Consider the following 13,769-nt stretch of genomic DNA (forward strand, 5'->3'; position numbering starts at 1 on the left):
AGTAGGAACCCTTGTCATAATAACTATAAATGGATTATAACCTTTAAAAATTGTGAATCACTGTGTTGTACACCTGAAATTTATATAGTATTGTACATCAACTATACCTCAAAAAAAAAAAAGAGTAGGAACCCTTACTTTCCAAAAAATGAAGTAAAATAATATTGCTTTGTTATTGAATGTGGTAGTTAATTTAATACGGATCATTGCAAAACTTTATGGGATTCATAAGTAGGAACAATTGATTCTTTCTCTTTAGAATTTCTTGAGAGCATAATAACAAATATTAGAATAATGAAGGAAATCGTATGAGTAGATGCAGGGAATAAGTGTACTGAAGCCAAAGCAAACTTAACAATTATGGCATTTAATGTAAATGGGTTAAATCTCATATTAATCAATACATTCCATCTGATGGCTTTTTTTTTTTTTTTTTTTGCAAAGGGACTGGCTTTACACCAGAGTACACCATTATAAAATGAAACAGGATCAAATAGATGTATATTAGGCAAAAATGTTTAAAACTTTTAAAAAGTAAAGATGGCATTATTCATATCAAATAGGTAGAAATAAAGAGAAAACACTTTGAAGAAGACAGTTATGTTTTTTAAAAAGACAGCGATTTAATGTTGAAATTACAATACAAAATTGAGAAAAAAAACCTTGAAATAATAAGATTTTACAATTTATAGGCCAAGATCTATTAGAAGTATAAAATGAAATGCACAGAAAATATAGTGGAAGTTTTTAACGCTCCTTCATATACTTATACTAGAGCAAGAAGACAGAAAGCACATTATAATACTTGAATAATATGATTAATAATTTTGAATTAATAGTTTGGTATCTGACTTTATAACCCACAAACAGAAAATCTTTTTTATTTTTCAGATGTTAAGGGAGCATTTATTAACATGAAATCTTAACTAGTCATCCCACCCCCCCAAAAAAAGTCAATAAATTTTAAAGGTAGAAAGTATACAGAGATTGTTACAATCAATTTGGAACATAGTTTGGAATATCTTTCCAGGTTGAAGATGTGTGTAGCCAGTCATTTGGCAGTTATAGTCCTAAGTACCCTACAAGAATTCTTCCTCATGGGCATGAGAAGATCAACACAAGAATGTTTATGGTACCACTGTTCATACTTGCAAAAACCTGGAGCAAACTTAACTGTCCATCTACAGAAGAATAGATGCATGACTGTGGATTATACATGCACTATAAATTTCTACAGAGTTCAAATGAATAACCTATGGTTCTATACAACCATGGGTGGATCTAAAAAATATAAAATTGGGGAATTCCCTGGCGGTCCAGTGGTATGGACTTGGCGTTTTCACTGCCAAGGGCCTAAGTTCAATCCCTGGTTGGGGAACTAAAATCCCACAAACTGTGCAGCGTGGCCAAAAAATAAATAAATTTTAAAAATTAAAAAATTAAATTTAGCCAAAAAGAGCAAGTTTTAAAAGGATACAGTATGGTACCTATTTATATAAACTTAAAAACATATAACAAGGGCTTCCCTGGTGGCGCAGTGGTTGAGAGTCTGCCTGCTGATGCAGGGGACACAGGTTCGTGCCCCGGTCCAGGAAGATCCCACATGCCGCGGAGCGGCTGGGCCCGTGAGCCATGGCCGCTGAGCCTGCGCGTCTGGAGCCATATAACAATATATTTTGTAAAGAGGTACACAATGTACATCATAAAATTTTAAAAAATGGAAATGACCAATAATATATGCAGTATAATGGCTACCTTCTGGAAAGTGGGGAACGTATGGACCATATTCTTTGGTTCCCTAGGATAAAATTTGAATTAATAACACAATTTTAATAAAAATTCTTTAATCACTTTGATACTTGAAGCATCTCCACAAATTACCATAGGCTCAAGAACAAGTAAAATTTCAACAGCTTAGCAAAGAAAAAATAAGTATGTCATATAAAAACTTACGTGATTTAGCCAAGGATATATTCAGAAGTGAACACTTTCACATGTTTTGAAAATTTAAAAAAAGGAAGAAATGAATCAAGCATTCAATTCAAAAAGATAGAAACAAAAGAAAAATTAATTTAAGTAATCCAAGTGGAGATTTTATATATGTATATACATATAAGATAGATAATTAAAAATAGGACAGAATTAAAAAAGGAATGACAATCAAATTGTTAAGTATACACAAAAACTAGTATTTAAAAATAAACCAAACCAATGGAAAATCTGAAAAAGAATATATAAACTCAGTTTGAAATTAGAGATGATTTAACAATAAATGAAGAGTAGATAAAATCATAAGAGATTTTATACTTATTAAAGCCTACAATTTTAACATTTCAATGGCATGAATAGCTTTTTGAAGAAAAAGTATTAAAATTAATTCAAGATATGGAAAACCTTTCTAATATAATCATTAGAAAGAAATTTAAAAACATGCCGATTATCTAAAATTATATGCTCGAGTCACAAGGTCTTTAAAAATCATGTAATTAAAATTTAAAGGATTAGTTCAACAGTCTATTCTTTGCTCCAGAGCATTGAAAACCTGTGTGCTGTGTGTCCTTCATGTACCCCTCTGGGTCAACTCCCGTTCTCCACCCTTCCCTCTGTACCAGACCACTACATCAAAAGACTCCATGCCCTCTGCTTTTGAATTGAGCCCAGCCAAATGAGAAACCCTGCAGGAGGCCGGAAGGAGGGAGGAAAGGAAGCATGCACTATTTATTCCCTTGGCTCCCTACCTGAGTAGTTACCTGTTTGAGAACTGAAATGAAGCTCACAAGTTTTCTCAAGGTGACCATTTTCAAGTTATTCTCTCATTCCAGGTCTGGTAACCACTCCTACCTATGATCTAGGTGTGTTAGATTTTTGCCTTCACACCTAGCAGCCTTAAGGTACTGCAGTATAGTGTGTGGTTTTCCTCTACTCCCTGCTCACCTCTCTCGTAACTTTATTAATCTTCTTTGGAATTACCTTAATGTGGCCATATGCTATTTGTTTCTTACTGGTACTTTGGGGTTTTTTTTTTTGTTTTTTTTTTTAACATTTTTATTGGAGTATAATTGCTTTACAATGGTGTGTTAGTTTCTGCTTTATAACAAAGTGAATCAGTTACACATATACATATATCCCCATATCTCTTCCCTCTTGTGTCTCCCTCCCTCCCACCCTCTCTATCCCACCCTTCTAGCTGGTCACAAATCACCGAACTGATCTCCCTGTGCTATGCAGCTTCTTCCCACTAGCTATCTATTTTACATTTGGTAGTGTATATATGTCCATATATACACTACCACTCTCTCACTTTGTCCCACCTAACCCTTTGCCCTCTCCATGTCCTGAAGCCCATTCTCTAGTAGGTCTGCATCTTTATTCCCGTCTTGCCCCTAGGTTCTTTGTGACTTTTGTTTGTTTGTTTAGATTCCATAGATATGTGTTAGCATATGGTATTTGTTTTTCTCTTTCTGACTTACTTCACTCTGTATGACAGACTCTACGTCCATCCGCCTCACTACAAATAACTCAATTTCATTTCTTTTTATGGCTGAGTAATATTCCATTGTATATATATGCCACATCTTCTTTATCCATTCATCTGTCGATGGACACTTAGGTGGCTTCCATGTCCTGGCTATTGTAAATAGAGCTGCAATGAACATTGTGGTACATGACTCTTTTTGAATTATGGTTTTCTCAGGGTATATGCCCAGTAGTGGGATTGCTGGGTCATATGGTAGTTCTATTTTTAGTTATTTAAGGAACCGCCATACTGTTCTCCATAGTGGCTGTATCAATTTACATTCCCACCAACAGTGTATGAGGGTTCCCTTTTCTCCACACCCTCTCCAGCATTTATTGTTTGTAGATTTTTTGATGATGGCCATTCTGACCAGTGTGAGATGATATCGCATTGTAGTTTTGATCTGCATTTCTCCAGTGATTAATGATGTTGAGCATTCTTTCATGTGTTTGTTGTCAATCTGTATGTCTTCTTTGGAGAAATGTCTATTTAGGTCTTCTGCCCATGTTTGGTTTGGGTTGTTTGTTTTTTTGATATTGAGCTGCATGAGCTGCTCGTAAAGTTTGGAGATTAATCCTTTGTCAGTTTCATTTGCAAATATTTTCTCCCATTCTGAGGGTTGTGTTTTCATCTTGTTCATGGTTTCCTTTGCTGTGCAAAAGCTTTGAAGTTTAATTAGGTGCCATTTGTTTATTTTTGTTTTTATTTCCATTTCTCTAGGAAGTGGGTCAAAAAGGATCTTGCTGTGATTTATGTCATAGAGTGTTCTTCCTATGTTTTCCTCCAGGAGTTTGATAGTGCCTGGCCTTACATTTAGGTCTTTAATCCATTTTGAGTTTATTTTTGTGTATGGTGTTAGGGACTGTTCTAATTTCATTCTTTTACATGTAGCTGTCCAGTTTTCCCAGCACCACTTATTGAAGAGGCTGTCTTTTCTCCATTGTATATTCTTGCCTCCTTTATCAAAGATAAGGTGACCATATGTGCGTGGGTTTATCTATGGGCTTTCTATCCTGTTCCATTGATCTATATGTCTGTTTTTGTGCCAGTACCATACTGTTTTGATTACTGTAGCTTCATAGTATAGTCTGAAGTCAGGGAGCCTGATTCCTCCAGCTCAGTTTTTCTTTCTCAAGATTGCTTTGGCTCTTCGGGGTCTTTTGTGTTTCCATACAAATTGTGAAATTTTTTGTTCTAGTTCTGTGAAAAATGCCATTGGTAGTTTGATAGGGATTGCATTGAATCTGTAGATTGCTTTGGGTACTGTAGTCATTTTCACAGTGTTGATTCTTCCAATCCAAGAACATGTTATATCTCTCCATCTATTTGTATCATCTTTAATTTCTTTCATTAGTGTCTTATAATTGACAAACCCACAGCCAACATTGTCCTCAGTGGTGAAAAACTGAAACCATTTCCACTAAGATCAGGAACAAGACAAGTTTGCCCAGTCTCACCACTGTTATTCAACATAGTTTCAGAAGTTTTAGCCGCAGCAGAGAAGAAAAAGAAATAAAAGGAATCCAAATCAGAAAAGAAGTGGTAAAACTGTCACTGTTTGCAGATGACATGATACTATACATAGAGAATCCTAAAGATGCCACCAGAAAACTACTAGAGCTAATCAATGAATTTGGTAAAGTAGCAGGATACAAAATTAATGCACAGAAATCTCTTGCATTCTTATACACTAATGATGAAAAATCTGAAAGTGAAATTAAGAAAACACTCCCATTTACTTTACTGGTGCTTTGATTGAAACAATAAGCAAATCATTTAATGAAGTACCACATATGATACCAAAACCTGAAAAAGATAGTGCACGAGAGAATTACAAACTAATCTCACCTTTCATTAAGAAGGAAATTCTAAATGAAATAATAATAAATTGAAATACTCCATCATGATTGAAAACACTTCACCATGTGTAAGTAGTTTTTATTTTAAAAATGAAAAGATGTTTTGATATTAATACATTTATTTCATATCAAAAATTTAAATAAGAAAAAACAATATTTATGGATACAAAAAGGTATTTCATAAAATCTAATGTATTTATGATAAAAAACAGTCAGTACTTAAAAATAATTAATAAAAAATTTGTCTCAAACTAAGAGCTATATCATTCTTAATAATGAAGCCAAAGATCTTTTCTTGCCAGTAAATTATTTTTTACACCACGTTATTTAATAGTATTCCAGAGGGTCAATGTAATTAGACATGAAACTGTAAAAACCAGATTATTTTGAAAGACTGAGACAAATTATCGTTATTTGCAGATGACATAAAGTTTTAGATGTAGCTATCCTAGAATTAAGAAATCTCATTGAAGTGACTAGATTCAAGAAGATTATCCAAAAGCAGTAGTTATTAATATGACCATTTAAATGAAACAGTCGGTAATTTCATTCACAATTGTAACAGAAGAAATTATAATAGTAGGAATTAACTTAAGAAATGTAAAGAAATATAAAGAAAACCTTAGCATTTTACTGCTGTATATGTAAGAATTATTGAATGGATAGAGAGACATATCATAATACTTGATGAGAAGAGTATATCATGATGATTAACATCGTGGGTTTGGATTCAAACTGGCCCAGGCTTGGATTCTGGTTCCTCCACTTGCTAGCTGCCTAAAATTTCTAAGATTTAGTTTCACTCTCTGTAACTTAGGAATAACAATGATACTTTCTAGGGTTCATATGAGTATATTAAGTCACAAATTTTTGTAAGGCTCTTACCACAGTATCTTAAAAATTATAAGAGCTTGAAAATGTCAGAATGACTGGTAATTTTCCCAAATTCTGTAGTAGGTTTAACAGACTCCCGGTCAAATTAAAAAATAATTTTTAGGGGCAACTGACAGAAATTCTGATGTTAATCTAGAAGAAAATAATGAGGTAAGAATGGTCAAAACCTTTTTGACAAAGAAGAGCTATGACAATGTCCTAAAGTGACATGTTTGAAAATATGCAATAAGGACTTAAGGGAAAGAAAACAGAAAAATGGCAACATGCATAAGTATATGTGAGGACTTAATATCTCCTAAAGAGGGTCCATCAATTAATGGTAGAGACAAGTATATTCATCCAAATGGCATTGGCACTCTTGGCAGAGAAAAAAAAATCAGTTTAATAACAATTTCACACAAATTGGCAAAATAAAATCCAGATAGTTTTAAAAGTTTAAAGATGTATCATCACACCATCAAATCACAGGGGAAAATATGTGTAATTTGATTTAAATTCCTGTTGAAGTGTGCCTTGCTGTACATTGATTGATAAATGTAATTTAACTTTATTGACAGATTATTTCAGTTCTCCAGGTCTTAAAAAAACCTTCTTCTATCTTTATAGAAAAGATTTGTTTGCTTGGGCACTTCCTGTGATTGCTCCATTTTTTAAATTTAGTTTTAAATTTGGATACATTCTACTCCAAGTTTTCTACAATAGCTGTATGTTCACGTGTGAAGTCATTACTATTTTGTGTTTTAGACCAGTTACCTCCATTCTTCCAGGCAGATAGTAAGATCTGGCTTTGATTAACATTTAAAATCTTGATATTAGGACTAACAAAGTATATACTCATGTAAAAAGTGAGTTTGGGAGATCAGAGGGTTTTCCCCATCTCCATATTTCACAGACTTTAAAATTGGACCTTATAACTGTTTTGCCCCCATTCTTAGAGTAGTCTACTTAGTTAACGACAGTACTTTTTTTTTTCCCCATAAAGAGGCTGTCTCACAAGCAGGAGGAAGAGGGGTATTCTTCCTTAAGGAAATTATCTGCTATTTCTTTCATGCTGCATAGATTGGCTGTGCTTTACTGCAGGACAACTAGGTCTTCCTACAGAGTTTTGTTAAGATGATACAATCCATTTCTCTATCTAGAATGCTCCATTTCACTCTCACTAAAGTTTTCTTTTCCTGGCTGAGAGGTGACATTTCATAACCTTTCCCCCTTTAAAGTGGCAGAAGCTTGGGGACAGTCTGGAAAGTAGCATCTGACACTTTTATTTCCACCATAAAGTAACTAATGAAATGCTGGACCGAAAATATAACTCTAGTGCCTATAACACATGGGGCATGGTCCCACTGTGCTTGGTACTGGTCAAAATACGTCAGGTTATCTTGTTTGATCCTGGATACCTTTGGTTTGTAGGAAACTTGAAAAATTAGAATGTCAGTGGAAGAAATGAGGATCGTGAAGTGTCTAGAGAGCATAGAACCCAAAGTATAGATGAAGGAACTAGAGAAATATAGCCTAGAAAATGGAAGGCTTGGGTTAGGTAGTTATAGGGCAGTAATATTATAAAATGATATATTGAAGAGAATACTGGACTTGAATTAATGTGAGTTGGGTTCTGTAGTGGCTTTGCCATTGAATACCCCTGTGGCCCTGGGGAAAGCACTTGCTGTCTCAGGGCCTTGGTATCTCCTACAAGGTGAGGGTATTGGATGAGATCACCTCTGCATTTTTCTAATACTGTCATTTCATTACCTTTTCATAATACTGGAATCTACCCATGATTTTTCAACATCATTTTTTAGAAATGTGAATCTCTTTCTTTTTAAACAATGTTTACCGGGAACCCCATTACGTAAAAACAAAGACAAAAAAACAGAGCTTGTCTGATTGAATCAATGACAAAGTCCTCGAGCCCAATCTCTGTGTGGCACTACCCCTGACACCCCTCTTGAGTAGCAGTGTAGGCACTTCTACAGACCTTCTCTATGGAGAACACAGAATAAATACACAGAAAAATTGGATTAAAGATTGGCATTGACTTTATAGGCTGAATGATGTGAAATCACCGATTTTGTGCCTCCACAATGGTCGAATAAATTTCATGTGGTTCCCCCTAATACAGAGTCTGAGTGGGGTTAGAACCTTCTTCTTTCTGACCTTTGTGTCTGTCTGCTACACAAATTTAGGATTTGAGGCCTACATAGTTGCTTGTTGCAGAAAAAGGAGAATTCCAAAAACTTCATACCCTTCATTAAAAAATCTTATTCCCACTTAAGGTGGGAAAAAATCATCTTGTGATAGCAGTGGAAAAATGTATGTTTATAGTAGAGAGTCTGCAGTAATGTCTATAATTATAATAAACTTTCTTTAATGGGTTTGTAACAAATTGAGAAATTTTCACAGTAGGAAATATTTTAAACCCTTAAGTTATGTTTTTCATGGTTTTCTGAATACAGAAACAGATCTTAATAATATTCACTACTAATAAAAATATCTGTATATATGCATTTTACTTTGTATATAATTTAATCAATTTCATAGCAGGACATTTATAATTAAGAAATATCCAAAGCCTCTTCAAAAACACTGATATTTGTATCAATGGTTGAGTTCTTTTAAATCTGTCTTTTTAGGAGGATTTTTATTTTTTTCTGTTTTACTTTATTTTTTGAACTGAAGTATAATTGACTTAAAATATATTAGTTTCAGGTATACAACATGGTAATTTAATATTTTTATAAATTATGAAATGATCACCATGATAAATCTGTTTTAACCAGTTTAAGGAATACAAACCAAGCTCCAGAGGATAAAATAGCATCTTATTTCATGAAAAGTCTACAGGTTAGAACAGTTAATGTTGTTGATGTGACTTCAAACCAACCTTTTGGTGAAGAGAAAAATGTTGACAAAAGTTATAATATGCTTAAATGAAAATGAACTTCAAATAGAATCCTAATTATTAAAATAACTGGACTGGAAAAGACTGTTAGCTGAAAGAGTAGTTAATTTTTCAGAAAGTACCACGGAATAAACTTACATTCACAAGTTAGGCAGAAAAAATAATAACACCAAATATATGAAACCCTCTTGGTTTTAATGTATTACTTTCTGAGCATGTAGATAGATGAGCAGGAAGGTGACTTTAATACAGATACACTTGAGACTTTAATTCATTAGCAATCCAAGAGTGAATAATAAATACTTCAAATAAGCTGCACTTTCATATCTGCTTGCTATTGAAATTTTAATTAACTATAGAACCAATTATACGATTTTGTATAAAATGTTCAGGATTAATTTGTGAAATGGAAATTAAAGCACTCAAGCAGTATTCCTGCTAGGCTTCCTGTAGAAAGATGTTCCTTCAATTTTTTTTTATCATAATAAATGAATAATATGTAAGTGTTTAGGTTTGAAAAACAAACCTCTTTCTTTTTGACTTGTATGTTTTGTATATATAACAATTTTAAAAATATAAAATTATATATCACCTGATTTAGATAAATCATTAGTCAAAGAGGGACTTTCTTCTACTTTGTAGGCTCTAAATGAATTAATGTCTTCCTTTATATGGCAGTCAGTGAAATACTCAGAAGTCTTTGAAGCAGACAGCAAACTAAAGAATTTTTCAATGAAGTGCCTTTTATTTTCCTGTCAAAAATATTAAGTCGTAAAAAGATATTGTTTGTACTGGGTTTTCATCCCTACAGTGGGACAGTTTACTTTCCTGGAGTTCTTTCAAATGATTGAACATGAAGGTGTTCCCTCTGCTCTGCCCTAGTAGGCTTCCTCTTAACCCCCATCCCCTACCCCATCCCAGCCCTGTCTTAAGAGGCAAACTCTGTGAAACAGGTTGCTACAACTTACCTGGGACTGAGGTGACTCTCTTTAATACACCTGAGATGATTGGGGGTAATGTCCCCCAATTACAACTTTTTCTTTTTTCGTTTGTGACATAAAGAAGTGAACTCTTTATGTTCTTTTATAGAAATATTATGAAGAAGCAAGTATGCAAAATCTCTCGTGACACAGAGTAGGACATGAACACTTTGCAAGATATCGCATGCTCTTGTTCATTTCCTTATTATTAGCTTTCTATTTCTAGCGGTCTAAAACTAGATTGCACAGGCCTTATGATGGCAGTCTTCCAACTGGGCTGTGAATCCTTTTGGGAGTTTGCAAAGAAAGTTAAGGGAATTATTTTCTGGATCCTCAATTTCTGTATATACTTTTCTTAAAACATATCTACTGAGAACTCTCCTGCATGTTCAAGCAGATTCTCTTTTGCCAGCTATTTTTCTTTCTTTCTTTCTTTTTTTTTTTTTAAATCTTTATTGGAGTATAATTGCTTTACAATGGTGTGTTAGTTTCCGCTTTATAACAAAGTGAATCAGCTATACATATACACATATCCCCATATCTCCCTCCTGCTTCTCTCTCCCACCCTCTCTATCCCACCCCTCTAGGTAGTCACAAAGCTCCGAGCTGATCTCCCTGTGCTATGTGGCTGCTTCCTACTAGCTAGCTATTTGACATTTGCCACCTAATTTTCTTAATAGTTTTACCTCCATTCTGTAAAACAAAGGCACACCCCTTGCCCAAATCTTTACCAGGGTGTAAAAAGTTCTAGGGCAAGAAGCAAAAAGACATTTGAACGTTGGTTGAAGGTTGTCATGTTCAGAATCCACATAGGTTGTAAAGAGGAATCAAGGAGTGACTTTGCCTCCTCTATGGCCTCCAGTGCTATAGAAGCACTGATCTAGAGAGAACGTCTTGAGCACACAGTTTTCCATTTAAAGGTAACTGATTCTTTTCAGCCATTTCCAATAGTCATCCTCAAGTTATGTCATTAGCTCAGAATGAAGACCCAAAGGATTAAAAATTCTTTTGCATGTAACTGGAAATCATTCTGACACTGTCTAATTTCTTAAGGCACAGGATGAAAACTGTAAAAGTACATTTTATGTGCTTTCTTTTAGACTGGAATTCACTATTTGCTAATATGGTTAAACTTATTTTCTCAAATCATTTCATAAAATATTTATTCTGATTTCAGTCAGCCTAATCTTTCTCATCTATAAAATACTTAATATTTTCTACTTCCTATTAGCAGGAAATACAACGGTATGCTAATTTTTGGACTAAGTAATTTTTAGCAGTGCATATCATTTCTTTCATAAAATACATGGGGTGTTTTTATTCTGGATTGATTATTCTTTATACATAGTTCTTATTTAATTATACACTAAAGCTGAACATCAGAGATTAAAACATGCAAGTATACATTTACCAAAGGTAAATGCTATGCTGATATACTCCTCACTTCATAAATAACTTGTAATTTTACACGTAACAGTCTTGCAAATGAAGAAATAAAAATGGTATTTTATCATACTTTCAACTTATTAGAATATGGATAAATTAAATTTTATTAGACATGAAAAATTTTAGTCTTAATGACTGCTTTTAGTAATCTGTGTTACAAGATCTGATTTCCAATTTGTTTCACAGTGATTTTTATATTTCTAAAAGTATGTATTAACACTTCTATTGAAAGTAAAACTTAAAGTCCACTGTTTTTCTGATCTGGCTGATTGGTTTGATAATGTGGGTTGGTTTTGCTAATTAGGTTGTGTGCTGGATGTTTTCCACTAATTACGTGAGTTAACTCTGCATCTCCTGGACTTTGATAAGATAAAAATGTACTGTTAAAAAAGATTTTTACATTAACATAGGTGTATTGAATTTAATACTTTATTTTTCTTCTCCCTGTCTGAGAATAGTGGGTAAATAAAAATGTCTTTAAGTGACAGAGTAGCAGGCATAAGGCAAGTCATTGGATGAGTCTTGGTAAAGTCTTTGTGCTCTTCCAAGAAACAGAGAATGCCAGGGCCTGTAATAAAGCCCTTTGCACATAAGTTGGTTTCTAATTCTTTGCTCTCAATACAATAAAAGGGCTACCTAACAAGTTTGTGAATTGATACATCATTAGCAATAATTTTTGATAACAGATTATGGTGTGATTTTTAGTATAAAGTTCAGAAGAATTTAAAGAACAGAGTGACATTGTTATAAGAAAACTCTTTATTAATATCCACTTATTTATCTAATTTGCTCTGCTTATATCTATGAAATAAAAAGAAAAATAGATTTGATGCTGAACCCTTTCTCTTTCTAGCAATTAATAATATTCATTCATAGATATAGAAGCTAAATGCAAATAAATTAGTTTGATCCATACATTATGAGGTACATCTTCAATAAGTTTTATTTTATATGTAATAATCAGTCACTAATTTGTAATATATTTATGTTGAACAAATGTTTATAGAAGAAAAAAACATTTTTAAACTTAGACCCTATAGGCACAAGAAAAAATTACATACATTTTTGAGCACAGATGTATTATACCTTCTAGCATAAAAGACTTGTAACTCCAGTAAAAACCTTTCCAGCATAAAACTATATTACATTAGCATAAAATATGTTGGCGAAATGAAATGGAAAAGTTCAAGGAGATAAAGGAACTATATAAACTAAAGTGTTCACTTATTTTTTAAATAGATAAATCTAGGGTATTTAGATTCTACTGGATACTTTCTAAAACCTGATATAAGAAAAGAGAAAAACTTGATACGAATATTTTATTTCAAGATGTCAATATTTATAATATGTCTGAAATTATATGCAACTTAAACATTTTATGAAAAATCTTAAGGGTAACTTGTCAATGTACAAGTGGATATACAGTTTCCCAAAATTATTTTGAGCATTTAAGGGTCTGTCAGCTGAAGACCTCTGCTCATCAAGGGACCATGCTCTCTCTCTCTTTTTTTTAAAATTAATTGGAGTATAGTTGATTTACGATGTGTTAGTTTCTGCTGTACAGCAAACTGAATCAATTATACATATACACCATTCTTCTTCAGATTCTATTCCCATATAGGTCATTACAGAGTAATTGAGTAGAGTTCCCTGTGCTATACAGTAGGTCCTTATAAGTTTTCTATTTTATATATAGTAGTGCATATATGTCAATCCCAATCTCCCAATTTATCCCTTCCTTCCTTTCCCCCTTGGTAACCATAAGTTTGTTTTCTACATCTCTGACTCTGTTTTGTAAATAGGTTCATTTGCACCATTTTTTTAGAGTCCACATATAAGTGATGTCATATGATATTTTTCTGACTTACTTCACTCAGTATGACAATCTCTAGGTCCATCCATGTTGCTGCAAGCGGCATTATTTTGTTCTTTTTTATGGCTGAGTAATATTCCATTGTATATATGTACCACATCTTCTTTATCCATTCCTCTGTCAATGGACATTTAGGTTGCTTCCATGTCCATGGCTATTGTCAATAGTGCTGCAATGAACATTGGGGTTCAGGGACCATGCTCTCTTGATGACAACTTTAAAGTCTGTCTTTTTGTCCATTGTAGGAACTAGTCTCCCTGTCTAGTGGCCAAGCCTCTTTCCCCCCAAAAGGGAACTGTAC

Source organism: Lipotes vexillifer, unplaced genomic scaffold (genome assembly GCF_000442215.2).
Source record: "Lipotes vexillifer unplaced genomic scaffold, Lipotes_vexillifer_v1.1 scaffold559, whole genome shotgun sequence".
In the NCBI taxonomy this organism is placed as follows: domain Eukaryota; kingdom Metazoa; phylum Chordata; class Mammalia; order Artiodactyla; family Lipotidae; genus Lipotes; species Lipotes vexillifer.